The sequence below is a fragment of the Haliotis cracherodii genome, unplaced genomic scaffold (assembly GCF_022045235.1).
Source record: "Haliotis cracherodii isolate W230 unplaced genomic scaffold, xgHalCrac1.p SCAF_40, whole genome shotgun sequence".
Lineage (NCBI taxonomy): Eukaryota > Metazoa > Mollusca > Gastropoda > Lepetellida > Haliotidae > Haliotis > Haliotis cracherodii.
Window position 1 is genome coordinate 1,672,501 of NW_027266298.1, and position 14,032 is coordinate 1,686,532.

Here is a 14,032-nt window from a genome sequence, read left to right on the forward strand (position 1 = left end):
ACCACCATCTAAAATGTGTTTATATAAAATGGAGCGCCTAATTGGTTCAGCTGTAGACTGCCAAATGAACCGAAATGTCTCTCTCTGGAAAAGATCGACATAATGATTTGAAACTGGGGCCACTGCTCCACGGTACCACAGTTTAGCAAGACCTAAAATGTTGCACAGTACTGTTTTGCCAAAAATAGAAACTGATCGCCCTTTACACATTTTTAGAACAGTACGGAATTTCGTAATTACCGGATGAAACTGATCATCATCATTGATCCCATTACCAACTATAATTCCAACTATTTTTGACTGGTCAATCCAAGAAATACCGAAAGGGTGGTCCGACCGTGACTTCCATTTACCAACAAAAATTCCTTTTGTTTTAGTCATATTCAATTTGGACCCAGATGCTTTGCCAAACGTTTCGTATACTTTCAAAAGGTTGTGAACTGAAGCATCTGTTGTACAGAAACCAAGACCATCATCAGCATAAGCAGATATTTTAGCTGAATCATCAATACCTGGAAGCTGCACGCCTTTAATTAATTGGTTTTGTCTTATTTTATTGAGTAGAGGTTCCAGTGAAAGTACATACAAGGAGGGAGATAGTCCACAACCTTGCCTGACTGACCTCGTAACCGGAAAGGGTCTGGATATGTGTTGGTTTACAAGTACAGCACTGGATATGTCAGTATATAGAATTTTGACCCATTTTTTAAAATTCGGACCAAAGCCAAAAGTGTCCAATACTTTAAATAAAAACTGATGGGAGACTCTATCAAAAGCCTTTTCTTGATCTAAACTTATAAAAGCACAAGGGAGGTTTTTTTGCTCCACATAGTCCAACACATTACGTTGTAAATGGCAATTATCTTGAATAGATCGGCCAGGAATGGCACATGTTTGGTCCTGATGTACAATATCTTCGATAACATTACCTAATCTTGTGCATAATATTTTGGATATGATTTTGACGTCTGTATTTAGTAATGAAATTGGGCGCCAATTACGAACACTATTCGAATTATTAACATCCTTGCATATCAAAGTAATATAGGAGGTTTTAGAAGAAGTAGGCAAACGCCCTTCTGAAAAACACAGATGCACAAGACGTAGTAGCACATCACCAAGAACATCAAAAGAGAACAAATAAAACTCCTTGGTAAGCCCGTCCGAACCTGGAGACTTATTATCACCCATGGCCTTAAGGGCACTGAGAATTTCTTCTTTTGTGATGTCACCTTCTAGTAAAGTCGAACGTTCCGAATGTAATTTAGGTAGATCAACAAGGAAGTCTTTACATATTTCTTCATCAATAGGCTCGGCCGAAAAAAGGTCAGAATAAAAGTCTACAAAAACACCCATGATGTCTTGAGAGGTTTTAACTAGATTGCCAGAAGAATCCAAAATTGAAGAGATTGATTTATTTTGACCTCTCTTAGCTTCCTTGCGTAAAAAGTAGCTAGAAGGCTTTTCCCCAATTTCTAAGTCTTTAGCTTTAGAACGAATTAAATTCCCTTTGAATTCCATATTTTCGAAATCATTTAATTGTTTTTTGGTCTCCTTAATTTGATCTGTATATAGACCGGGGTTAGCAGATTCTGCACGGCATAGAGTTTGGTACTGTTGTTCTAAACTCTTAAGGTGGGATGTTCTAATTTTTCGACGAGTTTTAGTAAAATGCTTAATAAATACTGTTATTAATTTTTTGAAATTATCCCACCAGTTTAAAGTTATTTCCTCTATAGCAGGAATATTGATTTTGCAAAAATTAGAAAAACGTTGTTTAAATTCTAGATCAAAACATGAACTATTACATTTCCAGTAGGAAGGTCCAAAGTCTATACCTCCAAAATCTTTGAGCATTACCTGGACGTAATCATGGTCAGAGAAGGAGCAGGGAGTGATGGTCGAAGTATCAACAGCGGACAGCAGGGAGGATGAAAAGTAAAAGCGATCAAGTCTAGACCCAACACCAGCAGCATTACGCCAAGACACCATCACCGAATCTGGAAATAAAGAACGGAATATATCAGTAAGAGAAAAGTCAGAAACCCATTGTCTAATGACGTTAGCGCCTTGTTGATTACTATTTGTATTCCCACCCACTTTATCTAATTTTGTATTACATACACAATTAAAATCCCCTCCCATTATTAATAATCTATTAGTAACTAGAAATGTCGAAATATTTTGAAAAAACACTACCCTATCCGCAGAGTGATTTGGTGCATATACATTTAATAATCGGATTCTAACTCCATTAACATTCCCATCTATTATTAGATACCTCCCGTCTATATCTAGTTTAAATTGGTCTAGAACAAAATTGATTTTATCATTAATAATTAATCCAACCCCTCTACTATTATTATTTCCAAAGGACCAGAAACACTTCCCATTAAATTTTAACCCTAGGCGCTTAGCAATAACAATATTAAACACATGGGTCTCTTGAATGAAGAGAAAGTCAATACTAGTATTAAATCTATGTGATAAGGTATTGATTTTATCGACATTATCTAATAGGCCATTACAATTTATAGTGGTAAGATTATACATTGGTGGTTTTTTTTTTTGGTTTTTTTTGTAATTATTACGTATGAAGAATTAAAAGCAATCTACATGAGAAGCATTACTCAAATCATACTCCCTAAAGAGGGATGGTTGTGTTGTTAGCATTGGTCTTGTAATCATAGTCCATGGACATAACCTAGTCGTTTGGGAGTGGGCGTGTGCAGCACCGGTGATTAAGTAGGAGGGGTCTCATCAGGCCGATGCTTTTTAACTGAACTTCTTGGAGACGTTCTCTGAGCCTCTGATAGCATGGCCGCTTGTGCACATGGGAAGGAGTGTTTGTTGGATGGGGACTCTGGCTGGGAGCTCCTTTTACTCCCCGTGGCGGACGTCGTACTTTTAGTGTTAGAACGTGGGGCTTTGGCCTTGGGAGGTGGTAATAACGGCTCTTCTGCGCCCCCTACAGTGTCATCCCCCTCTTGTGAAAACACGTCCATGTTCTCTTTGTTAACTTCCCAATCCCAACCAGAGGTGGAAGGCACCGGCTCTGGATTCATAGTAATATCCTTACCTATCTCCTGATGGCTGTTTTCATCAAGATCTCCACCTTCCCTCGCAGTCACGACTTCTGTCTTACTACTGTCCTCAATCACGACAGACTTTGTCGATTCCATCTCATCGTTAGTGGAAATAGATTCACTGTCGTCATGATCCTGCTGTCTCACAGATCTGACAGCTTGGGCATAAGTACCTGAGGGGTTATCGCCCTTTGTGGGTGGTCGCCTGTTAGGGCATTCGCTTCTAAGATGCCCAATCTTACTACAGTTGAAACAAATTGGTAGTCTGCCTGCTGTTGAAATAAGCATTGACATCTTCTTACCCATTTTCACAATATAGGGCAAGTCTGTGTCGAAGGTGTGAAGCTGCAGTTTTACATATCTGACACCAGATTCTATTTGACAAGTATCAAGGTGGTCAGTGTGCCTACGCACCTCCAAGACCTTTCCATAGTCGGAAAAAAAGTAGACTAGATATTGATCCTTAATTGTTCCATGAAGCCAGTGAATTTTCAGATCAACTATCTGGCGATTGTATGGAGAAAAGGTGTAATATTCTCCGGCCACCCTAACACCTTGGTTTGAATGAAATAAATGCACAAAACGAGGGGTAGTGAATGTTACAAAATATTCATTTCCATTCTTTGCCTTCCATATGGACACAATGTCCTTCGCAGTAATAGTATCAATTGATAACAACAGTACCTGGAATAGTTGTTCATTTGTCAAGCCTCGAAATCGTGTAGAGATCTTCAAGGTGTTGTCGATGGCATCCCTGTCAAAAAACCTGTCAGGAACAGGACCAACTGTGGTGGCTGCTGCTTCTGCCATAGAGGAGTGGTGACCACTTAAGGTCTTCAGGCACCGAAGTGCCTGCACCAACTCGTAGACCTAGAAAAAGAAGTGGAGTTATGCACAAAAACACACAAATATAGTCACCTTCCTCAGGTCCACGAAAAGCACAATAATCCTCTGTAATCCTCTGTAGTTGGCCAAGATACTACACTTTGATCTTAGCCAAAAGGCCGAGAAGCGATGCCGGCTGCCGGCTTGCGCCGCCAAAGTACATCTACTGACACAACATACCATTTAGGGGCTGTTTATTTACATGAAGCGCTTAAAATCATTGGCCAGCAATATTACAGGCGCAAATCTGTAAAAATGTTGACAGCACACGAGTGCGACACCCGACTGCAAGACGTTTGTGGAGATTTTCAGCGTCATTGATAAATGTAAAAATGGAGTAAATAGACCCATTTTGCTATGTATAAAGAGAGCGCCGATAAAGCATGGCCAGACGTTGGGTAAACGTCCTGCAGCGACCCAGTCCAACGTGAATACCGGCCGCGACATTAGGACTTAATGAGTGGAGTCGGGGAGGCAAGGGGAGACAGGCCAGCTTGAATTAGCTTGGGCCCGACTTTGACAGAGTCGTGCGTGGGTAAGAGTGACATTCCCATCCAAATTGCCCCAATGTATTAAATAAACTAAAGGTAAAGATACTTAAGGTGTCCAGCAAAGCTAAAAATGAATGAATTGCATGAAAAATTGCATTGAAGACAAAAAAACCGACTGAACTGTAATGAATATTGGAAAATGAACTCACTTGCACAAAGTGTAATGACGCGTCAGGCGCGTGTGTAGTTCTTTAAACATCTATTTAGGGGGGATGCAACGTTGAAAACGTCTTGTAGTGACGAAGCAGACTGTTGTTGTGACAGAGTGATTGTCTAGACGTCATATCCGGCGTGCGGCGTCATGGGCGACGGCCTTGGTTACGGGGGACTGTATGTAGCTGAAAGTTGAAAAATGCTACTTTTACAAACTTGTAGGGGTTGGTGTGGTTAAGGGACGGACTGCACGTGTGAACAGGTATATGTCTAAGGTTTGGAAGTAATAAAATAGAGTATCTATTGAGAACTAAGGGCGAAAAACGGAGCGGCAGTGCCAAATAAGACGAATGTGAAGATGTAGGCAAAGCTGAGAGTTCTAATTTTTGATTGAAATATGAGTGGTGGGCCATTCCCGGAGGTACTGCAATACCGGGTCAACCCGTGATGAGGGCGGAGCAAGCCCCGTGGCACCTCATCCCATTCTAAAAATCAGTTTAATATCGATGTCTCCATTAGGAGACGTATCAGATATTAAGCTGATAAGAACAGATACTACACTTTGATCTTAGCCAAAAGGCCGAGAAGCGATGCCGGCTGCCGGCTTGCGCCGCCAAAGTACATCTACTGACACAACATACCATTTAGGGGCTGTTTATTTACATGAAGCGCTTAAAATCATTGGCCAGCAATATTACAGGCGCAAATCTGTAAAAATGTTGACAGCACACGAGTGCGACACCCGACTGCAAGACGTTTGTGGAGATTTTCAGCGTCTTTGATAAATGTAAAAATGGAGTAAATAGACCCATTTTGCTATGTATAAAGAGAGCGCCGATAAAGCATGGCCAGACGTTGGGTAAACGTCCTGCAGCGACCCAGTCCAACGTGAATACCGGCCGCGACATTAGGACTTAATGAGTGGAGTCGGGGAGGCAAGGGGAGACAGGCCAGCTTGAATTAGCTTGGGCCCGACTTTGACAGAGTCGTGCGTGGGTAAGAGTGACATTCCCATCCAAATTGCCCCAATGTATTAAATAAACTAAAGGTAAAGATACTTAAGGTGTCCAGCAAAGCTAAAAATGAATGAATTGCATGAAAAATTGCATTGAAGACAAAAAAACCGACTGAACTGTAATGAATATTGGAAAATGAACTCACTTGCACAAAGTGTAATGACGCGTCAGGCGCGTGTGTAGTTCTTTAAACATCTATTTAGGGGGGATGCAACGTTGAAAACGTCTTGTAGTGACGAAGCAGACTGTTGTTGTGACAGAGTGATTGTCTAGACGTCATATCCGGCGTGCGGCGTCATGGGCGACGGCCTTGGTTACGGGGGACTGTATGTAGCTGAAAGTTGAAAAATGCTACTTTTACAAACTTGTAGGGGTTGGTGTGGTTAAGGGACGGACTGCACGTGTGAACAGGTATATGTCTAAGGTTTGGAAGTAATAAAATAGAGTATCTATTGAGAACTAAGGGCGAAAAACGGAGCGGCAGTGCCAAATAAGACGAATGTGAAGATGTAGGCAAAGCTGAGAGTTCTAATTTTTGATTGAAATATGAGTGGTGGGCCATTCCCGGAGGTACTGCAATACCGGGTCAACCCGTGATGAGGGCGGAGCAAGCCCCGTGGCACCTCATCCCATTCTAAAAATCAGTTTAATATCGATGTCTCCATTAGGAGACGTATCAGATATTAAGCTGATAAGAACAGATACTACACTTTGATCTTAGCCAAAAGGCCGAGAAGCGATGCCGGCTGCCGGCTTGCGCCGCCAAAGTACATCTACTGACACAACATACCATTTAGGGGCTGTTTATTTACATGAAGCGCTTAAAATCATTGGCCAGCAATATTACAGGCGCAAATCTGTAAAAATGTTGACAGCACACGAGTGCGACACCCGACTGCAAGACGTTTGTGGAGATTTTCAGCGTCTTTGATAAATGTAAAAATGGAGTAAATAGACCCATTTTGCTATGTATAAAGAGAGCGCCGATAAAGCATGGCCAGACGTTGGGTAAACGTCCTGCAGCGACCCAGTCCAACGTGAATACCGGCCGCGACATTAGGACTTAATGAGTGGAGTCGGGGAGGCAAGGGGAGACAGGCCAGCTTGAATTAGCTTGGGCCCGACTTTGACAGAGTCGTGCGTGGGTAAGAGTGACATTCCCATCCAAATTGCCCCAATGTATTAAATAAACTAAAGGTAAAGATACTTAAGGTGTCCAGCAAAGCTAAAAATGAATGAATTGCATGAAAAATTGCATTGAAGACAAAAAAACCGACTGAACTGTAATGAATATTGGAAAATGAACTCACTTGCACAAAGTGTAATGACGCGTCAGGCGCGTGTGTAGTTCAAACATCTATTTAGGAGGGGATGCGACGTTGAAAACGTCTTGTAGTGACGAAGCAGACTGTTGTTGTGACAGAGTGATTGTCTAGACGTCATATCCGGCGTGCGGCGTCATGGGCGACGGCCTTGGTTACGGGGGACTGTATGTAGCTGAAAGTTGAAAAATGCTACTTTTACAAACTTGTAGGGGTTGGTGTGGTTAAGGGACGGACTGCACGTGTGAACAGGTATATGTCTAAGGTTTCAAAGTAATAAAATATGGTATCTATTGAGAACTAAGGGCGAAAAACGGAGCGGCAGTGCCAAATAAGACGAATGTGAAGATGTAGGCAAAGCTGAGAGTTCTAATTTTTGATTGAAATATGAGTGGTGGGCCATTCCCGGAGGTACTGCAATACCGGGTCAACCCGTGATGAGGGCGGAGCAAGCCCCGTGGCACCTCATCCCATTCTAAAAATCAGTTTAATATCGATGTCTCCATTAGGAGACGTATCAGATATTAAGCTGATAAGAACAGATACTACACTTTGATCTTAGCCAAAAGGCCGAGAAGCGATGCCGGCTGCCGGCTTGCGCCGCCAAAGTACATCTACTGACACAACATACCATTTAGGGGCTGTTTATTTACATGAAGCGCTTAAAATCATTGGCCAGCAATATTACAGGCGCAAATCTGTAAAAATGTTGACAGCACACGAGTGCGACAGCCGACTGCAAGACGTTTGTGGAGATTTTCAGCGTCTTTGATCAATGTAAAAATGGAGTAAATAGACCCATTTTGCTATGTATAAAGAGAGCGCCGATAAAGCATGGCCAGACGTTGGGTAAACGTCCTGCAGCGACCCAGTCCAACTTGAATACCGGCCGCGACATTAGGACTTAATGAGTGGAGTCGGGGAGGCAAGGGGAGACAGGCCAGCTTGAATTAGCTTGGGCCCGACTTTGACAGAGTCGCGCGTGGGTAAGAGTGACATTCCCATCCAAATTGCCCCAATGTATTAAATAAACTAAAGGTAAAGATACTTAAGGTGTCCAGCAAAGCTAAAAATGAATGAATTGCATGAAAAATTGCATTGAAGACAAAAAAACCGACTGAACTGTAATGAATATTGGAAAATGAACTCACTTGCACAAAGTGTAATGACGCGTCAGGCGCGTGTGTAGTTCTTTAAACATCTATTTAGGAGGGGATGCGACGTTGAAAACGTCTTGTAGTGACGAAGCAGACTGTTGTTGTGACAGAGTGATTGTCTAGACGTCATATCCGGCGTGCGGCGTCATGGGCGACGGCCTTGGTTACGGGGGACTGTATGTAGCTGAAAGTTGAAAAATGCTACTTTTACAAACTTGTAGGGGTTGGTGTGGTTAAGGGACGGACTGCACGTGTGAACAGGTATATGTCTAAGGTTTCAAAGTAATAAAATATGGTATCTATTGAGAACTAAGGGCGAAAAACGGAGCGGCAGTGCCAAATAAGACGAATGTGAAGATGTAGGCAAAGCTGAGAGTTCTAATTTTTGATTGAAATATGAGTGGTGGGCCATTCCCGGAGGTACTGCAATACCGGGTCAACCCGTGATGAGGGCGGAGCAAGCCCCGTGGCACCTCATCCCATTCTAAAAATCAGTTTAATATCGATGTCTCCATTAGGAGACGTATCAGATATTAAGCTGATAAGAACAGATACTACACTTTGATCTTAGCCAAAAGGCCGAGAAGCGATGCCGGCTGCCGGCTTGCGCCGCCAAAGTACATCTACTGACACAACATACCATTTAGGGGCTGTTTATTTACATGAAGCGCTTAAAATCATTGGCCAGCAATATTACAGGCGCAAATCTGTAAAAATGTTGACAGCACACGAGTGCGACAGCCGACTGCAAGACGTTTGTGGAGATTTTCAGCGTCTTTGATCAATGTAAAAATGGAGTAAATAGACCCATTTTGCTATGTATAAAGAGAGCGCCGATAAAGCATGGCCAGACGTTGGGTAAACGTCCTGCAGCGACCCAGTCCAACTTGAATACCGGCCGCGACATTAGGACTTAATGAGTGGAGTCGGGGAGGCAAGGGGAGACAGGCCAGCTTGAATTAGCTTGGGCCCGACTTTGACAGAGTCGCGCGTGGGTAAGAGTGACATTCCCATCCAAATTGCCCCAATGTATTAAATAAACTAAAGGTAAAGATACTTAAGGTGTCCAGCAAAGCTAAAAATGAATGAATTGCATGAAAAATTGCATTGAAGACAAAAAAACCGACTGAACTGTAATGAATATTGGAAAATGAACTCACTTGCACAAAGTGTAATGACGCGTCAGGCGCGTGTGTAGTTCTTTAAACATCTATTTAGGAGGGGATGCGACGTTGAAAACGTCTTGTAGTGACGAAGCAGACTGTTGTTGTGACAGAGTGATTGTCTAGACGTCATATCCGGCGTGCGGCGTCATGGGCGACGGCCTTGGTTACGGGGGACTGTATGTAGCTGAAAGTTGAAAAATGCTACTTTTACAAACTTGTAGGGGTTGGTGTGGTTAAGGGACGGACTGCACGTGTGAACAGGTATATGTCTAAGGTTTCAAAGTAATAAAATATGGTATCTATTGAGAACTAAGGGCGAAAAACGGAGCGGCAGTGCCAAATAAGACGAATGTGAAGATGTAGGCAAAGCTGAGAGTTCTAATTTTTGATTGAAATATGAGTGGTGGGCCATTCCCGGAGGTACTGCAATACCGGGTCAACCCGTGATGAGGGCGGAGCAAGCCCCGTGGCACCTCATCCCATTCTAAAAATCAGTTTAATATCGATGTCTCCATTAGGAGACGTATCAGATATTAAGCTGATAAGAACAGATACTACACTTTGATCTTAGCCAAAAGGCCGAGAAGCGATGCCGGCTGCCGGCTTGCGCCGCCAAAGTACATCTACTGACACAACATACCATTTAGGGGCTGTTTATTTACATGAAGCGCTTAAAATCATTGGCCAGCAATATTACAGGCGCAAATCTGTAAAAATGTTGACAGCACACGAGTGCGACAGCCGACTGCAAGACGTTTGTGGAGATTTTCAGCGTCTTTGATCAATGTAAAAATGGAGTAAATAGACCCATTTTGCTATGTATAAAGAGAGCGCCGATAAAGCATGGCCAGACGTTGGGTAAACGTCCTGCAGCGACCCAGTCCAACTTGAATACCGGCCGCGACATTAGGACTTAATGAGTGGAGTCGGGGAGGCAAGGGGAGACAGGCCAGCTTGAATTAGCTTGGGCCCGACTTTGACAGAGTCGCGCGTGGGTAAGAGTGACATTCCCATCCAAATTGCCCCAATGTATTAAATAAACTAAAGGTAAAGATACTTAAGGTGTCCAGCAAAGCTAAAAATGAATGAATTGCATGAAAAATTGCATTGAAGACAAAAAAACCGACTGAACTGTAATGAATATTGGAAAATGAACTCACTTGCACAAAGTGTAATGACGCGTCAGGCGCGTGTGTAGTTCTTTAAACATCTATTTAGGAGGGGATGCGACGTTGAAAACGTCTTGTAGTGACGAAGCAGACTGTTGTTGTGACAGAGTGATTGTCTAGACGTCATATCCGGCGTGCGGCGTCATGGGCGACGGCCTTGGTTACGGGGGACTGTATGTAGCTGAAAGTTGAAAAATGCTACTTTTACAAACTTGTAGGGGTTGGTGTGGTTAAGGGACGGACTGCACGTGTGAACAGGTATATGTCTAAGGTTTCAAAGTAATAAAATATGGTATCTATTGAGAACTAAGGGCGAAAAACGGAGCGGCAGTGCCAAATAAGACGAATGTGAAGATGTAGGCAAAGCTGAGAGTTCTAATTTTTGATTGAAATATGAGTGGTGGGCCATTCCCGGAGGTACTGCAATACCGGGTCAACCCGTGATGAGGGCGGAGCAAGCCCCGTGGCACCTCATCCCATTCTAAAAATCAGTTTAATATCGATGTCTCCATTAGGAGACGTATCAGATATTAAGCTGATAAGAACAGATACTACACTTTGATCTTAGCCAAAAGGCCGAGAAGCGATGCCGGCTGCCGGCTTGCGCCGCCAAAGTACATCTACTGACACAACATACCATTTAGGGGCTGTTTATTTACATGAAGCGCTTAAAATCATTGGCCAGCAATATTACAGGCGCAAATCTGTAAAAATGTTGACAGCACACGAGTGCGACAGCCGACTGCAAGACGTTTGTGGAGATTTTCAGCGTCTTTGATCAATGTAAAAATGGAGTAAATAGACCCATTTTGCTATGTATAAAGAGAGCGCCGATAAAGCATGGCCAGACGTTGGGTAAACGTCCTGCAGCGACCCAGTCCAACTTGAATACCGGCCGCGACATTAGGACTTAATGAGTGGAGTCGGGGAGGCAAGGGGAGACAGGCCAGCTTGAATTAGCTTGGGCCCGACTTTGACAGAGTCGCGCGTGGGTAAGAGTGACATTCCCATCCAAATTGCCCCAATGTATTAAATAAACTAAAGGTAAAGATACTTAAGGTGTCCAGCAAAGCTAAAAATGAATGAATTGCATGAAAAATTGCATTGAAGACAAAAAAACCGACTGAACTGTAATGAATATTGGAAAATGAACTCACTTGCACAAAGTGTAATGACGCGTCAGGCGCGTGTGTAGTTCTTTAAACATCTATTTAGGAGGGGATGCGACGTTGAAAACGTCTTGTAGTGACGAAGCAGACTGTTGTTGTGACAGAGTGATTGTCTAGACGTCATATCCGGCGTGCGGCGTCATGGGCGACGGCCTTGGTTACGGGGGACTGTATGTAGCTGAAAGTTGAAAAATGCTACTTTTACAAACTTGTAGGGGTTGGTGTGGTTAAGGGACGGACTGCACGTGTGAACAGGTATATGTCTAAGGTTTCAAAGTAATAAAATATGGTATCTATTGAGAACTAAGGGCGAAAAACGGAGCGGCAGTGCCAAATAAGACGAATGTGAAGATGTAGGCAAAGCTGAGAGTTCTAATTTTTGATTGAAATATGAGTGGTGGGCCATTCCCGGAGGTACTGCAATACCGGGTCAACCCGTGATGAGGGCGGAGCAAGCCCCGTGGCACCTCATCCCATTCTAAAAATCAGTTTAATATCGATGTCTCCATTAGGAGACGTATCAGATATTAAGCTGATAAGAACAGATACTACACTTTGATCTTAGCCAAAAGGCCGAGAAGCGATGCCGGCTGCCGGCTTGCGCCGCCAAAGTACATCTACTGACACAACATACCATTTAGGGGCTGTTTATTTACATGAAGCGCTTAAAATCATTGGCCAGCAATATTACAGGCGCAAATCTGTAAAAATGTTGACAGCACACGAGTGCGACAGCCGACTGCAAGACGTTTGTGGAGATTTTCAGCGTCTTTGATCAATGTAAAAATGGAGTAAATAGACCCATTTTGCTATGTATAAAGAGAGCGCCGATAAAGCATGGCCAGACGTTGGGTAAACGTCCTGCAGCGACCCAGTCCAACTTGAATACCGGCCGCGACATTAGGACTTAATGAGTGGAGTCGGGGAGGCAAGGGGAGACAGGCCAGCTTGAATTAGCTTGGGCCCGACTTTGACAGAGTCGCGCGTGGGTAAGAGTGACATTCCCATCCAAATTGCCCCAATGTATTAAATAAACTAAAGGTAAAGATACTTAAGGTGTCCAGCAAAGCTAAAAATGAATGAATTGCATGAAAAATTGCATTGAAGACAAAAAAACCGACTGAACTGTAATGAATATTGGAAAATGAACTCACTTGCACAAAGTGTAATGACGCGTCAGGCGCGTGTGTAGTTCTTTAAACATCTATTTAGGAGGGGATGCGACGTTGAAAACGTCTTGTAGTGACGAAGCAGACTGTTGTTGTGACAGAGTGATTGTCTAGACGTCATATCCGGCGTGCGGCGTCATGGGCGACGGCCTTGGTTACGGGGGACTGTATGTAGCTGAAAGTTGAAAAATGCTACTTTTACAAACTTGTAGGGGTTGGTGTGGTTAAGGGACGGACTGCACGTGTGAACAGGTATATGTCTAAGGTTTCAAAGTAATAAAATATGGTATCTATTGAGAACTAAGGGCGAAAAACGGAGCGGCAGTGCCAAATAAGACGAATGTGAAGATGTAGGCAAAGCTGAGAGTTCTAATTTTTGATTGAAATATGAGTGGTGGGCCATTCCCGGAGGTACTGCAATACCGGGTCAACCCGTGATGAGGGCGGAGCAAGCCCCGTGGCACCTCATCCCATTCTAAAAATCAGTTTAATATCGATGTCTCCATTAGGAGACGTATCAGATATTAAGCTGATAAGAACAGATACTACACTTTGATCTTAGCCAAAAGGCCGAGAAGCGATGCCGGCTGCCGGCTTGCGCCGCCAAAGTACATCTACTGACACAACATACCATTTAGGGGCTGTTTATTTACATGAAGCGCTTAAAATCATTGGCCAGCAATATTACAGGCGCAAATCTGTAAAAATGTTGACAGCACACGAGTGCGACAGCCGACTGCAAGACGTTTGTGGAGATTTTCAGCGTCTTTGATCAATGTAAAAATGGAGTAAATAGACCCATTTTGCTATGTATAAAGAGAGCGCCGATAAAGCATGGCCAGACGTTGGGTAAACGTCCTGCAGCGACCCAGTCCAACTTGAATACCGGCCGCGACATTAGGACTTAATGAGTGGAGTCGGGGAGGCAAGGGGAGACAGGCCAGCTTGAATTAGCTTGGGCCCGACTTTGACAGAGTCGCGCGTGGGTAAGAGTGACATTCCCATCCAAATTGCCCCAATGTATTAAATAAACTAAAGGTAAAGATACTTAAGGTGTCCAGCAAAGCTAAAAATGAATGAATTGCATGAAAAATTGCATTGAAGACAAAAAAACCGACTGAACTGTAATGAATATTGGAAAATGAACTCACTTGCACAAAGTGTAATGACGCGTCAGGCGCGTGTGTAG

General features: G+C 43.3%; 8 non-coding genes and 1 pseudogene across 8 annotated transcripts; all 9 read right to left on the bottom strand.

Annotated features, from left to right (window-relative positions):
- Window positions 1-3,933: 3,933 nt before the first annotated feature.
- Window positions 3,934-4,102, bottom strand: LOC139441495 (U2 spliceosomal RNA; annotated as a pseudogene).
- Window positions 4,103-5,074: 972 nt separating this feature from the next.
- Window positions 5,075-5,267, bottom strand: LOC139441510 (U2 spliceosomal RNA). The gene has a single exon (XR_011651590.1). It is a non-coding gene; the product is annotated as a U2 spliceosomal RNA (small nuclear RNA).
- A 972-nt stretch (window positions 5,268-6,239) lies between these two features.
- LOC139441512 (U2 spliceosomal RNA) lies at window positions 6,240-6,432 on the bottom strand. Its single transcript, XR_011651592.1, has one exon. It is a non-coding gene; the product is annotated as a U2 spliceosomal RNA (small nuclear RNA).
- A 970-nt stretch (window positions 6,433-7,402) lies between these two features.
- On the bottom strand, window positions 7,403-7,595 carry LOC139441513 (U2 spliceosomal RNA). The gene has a single exon (XR_011651593.1). It is a non-coding gene; the product is annotated as a U2 spliceosomal RNA (small nuclear RNA).
- A 973-nt stretch (window positions 7,596-8,568) lies between these two features.
- LOC139441515 (U2 spliceosomal RNA) lies at window positions 8,569-8,761 on the bottom strand. The gene has a single exon (XR_011651594.1). It is a non-coding gene; the product is annotated as a U2 spliceosomal RNA (small nuclear RNA).
- A 973-nt stretch (window positions 8,762-9,734) lies between these two features.
- Window positions 9,735-9,927, bottom strand: LOC139441516 (U2 spliceosomal RNA). The gene has a single exon (XR_011651595.1). It is a non-coding gene; the product is annotated as a U2 spliceosomal RNA (small nuclear RNA).
- Window positions 9,928-10,900: 973 nt separating this feature from the next.
- LOC139441517 (U2 spliceosomal RNA) lies at window positions 10,901-11,093 on the bottom strand. The gene has a single exon (XR_011651596.1). It is a non-coding gene; the product is annotated as a U2 spliceosomal RNA (small nuclear RNA).
- Window positions 11,094-12,066: 973 nt separating this feature from the next.
- On the bottom strand, window positions 12,067-12,259 carry LOC139441518 (U2 spliceosomal RNA). Its single transcript, XR_011651597.1, has one exon. It is a non-coding gene; the product is annotated as a U2 spliceosomal RNA (small nuclear RNA).
- A 973-nt stretch (window positions 12,260-13,232) lies between these two features.
- LOC139441519 (U2 spliceosomal RNA) lies at window positions 13,233-13,425 on the bottom strand. The gene has a single exon (XR_011651598.1). It is a non-coding gene; the product is annotated as a U2 spliceosomal RNA (small nuclear RNA).
- Between the last annotated feature and the right edge of the window lie 607 nt (window positions 13,426-14,032).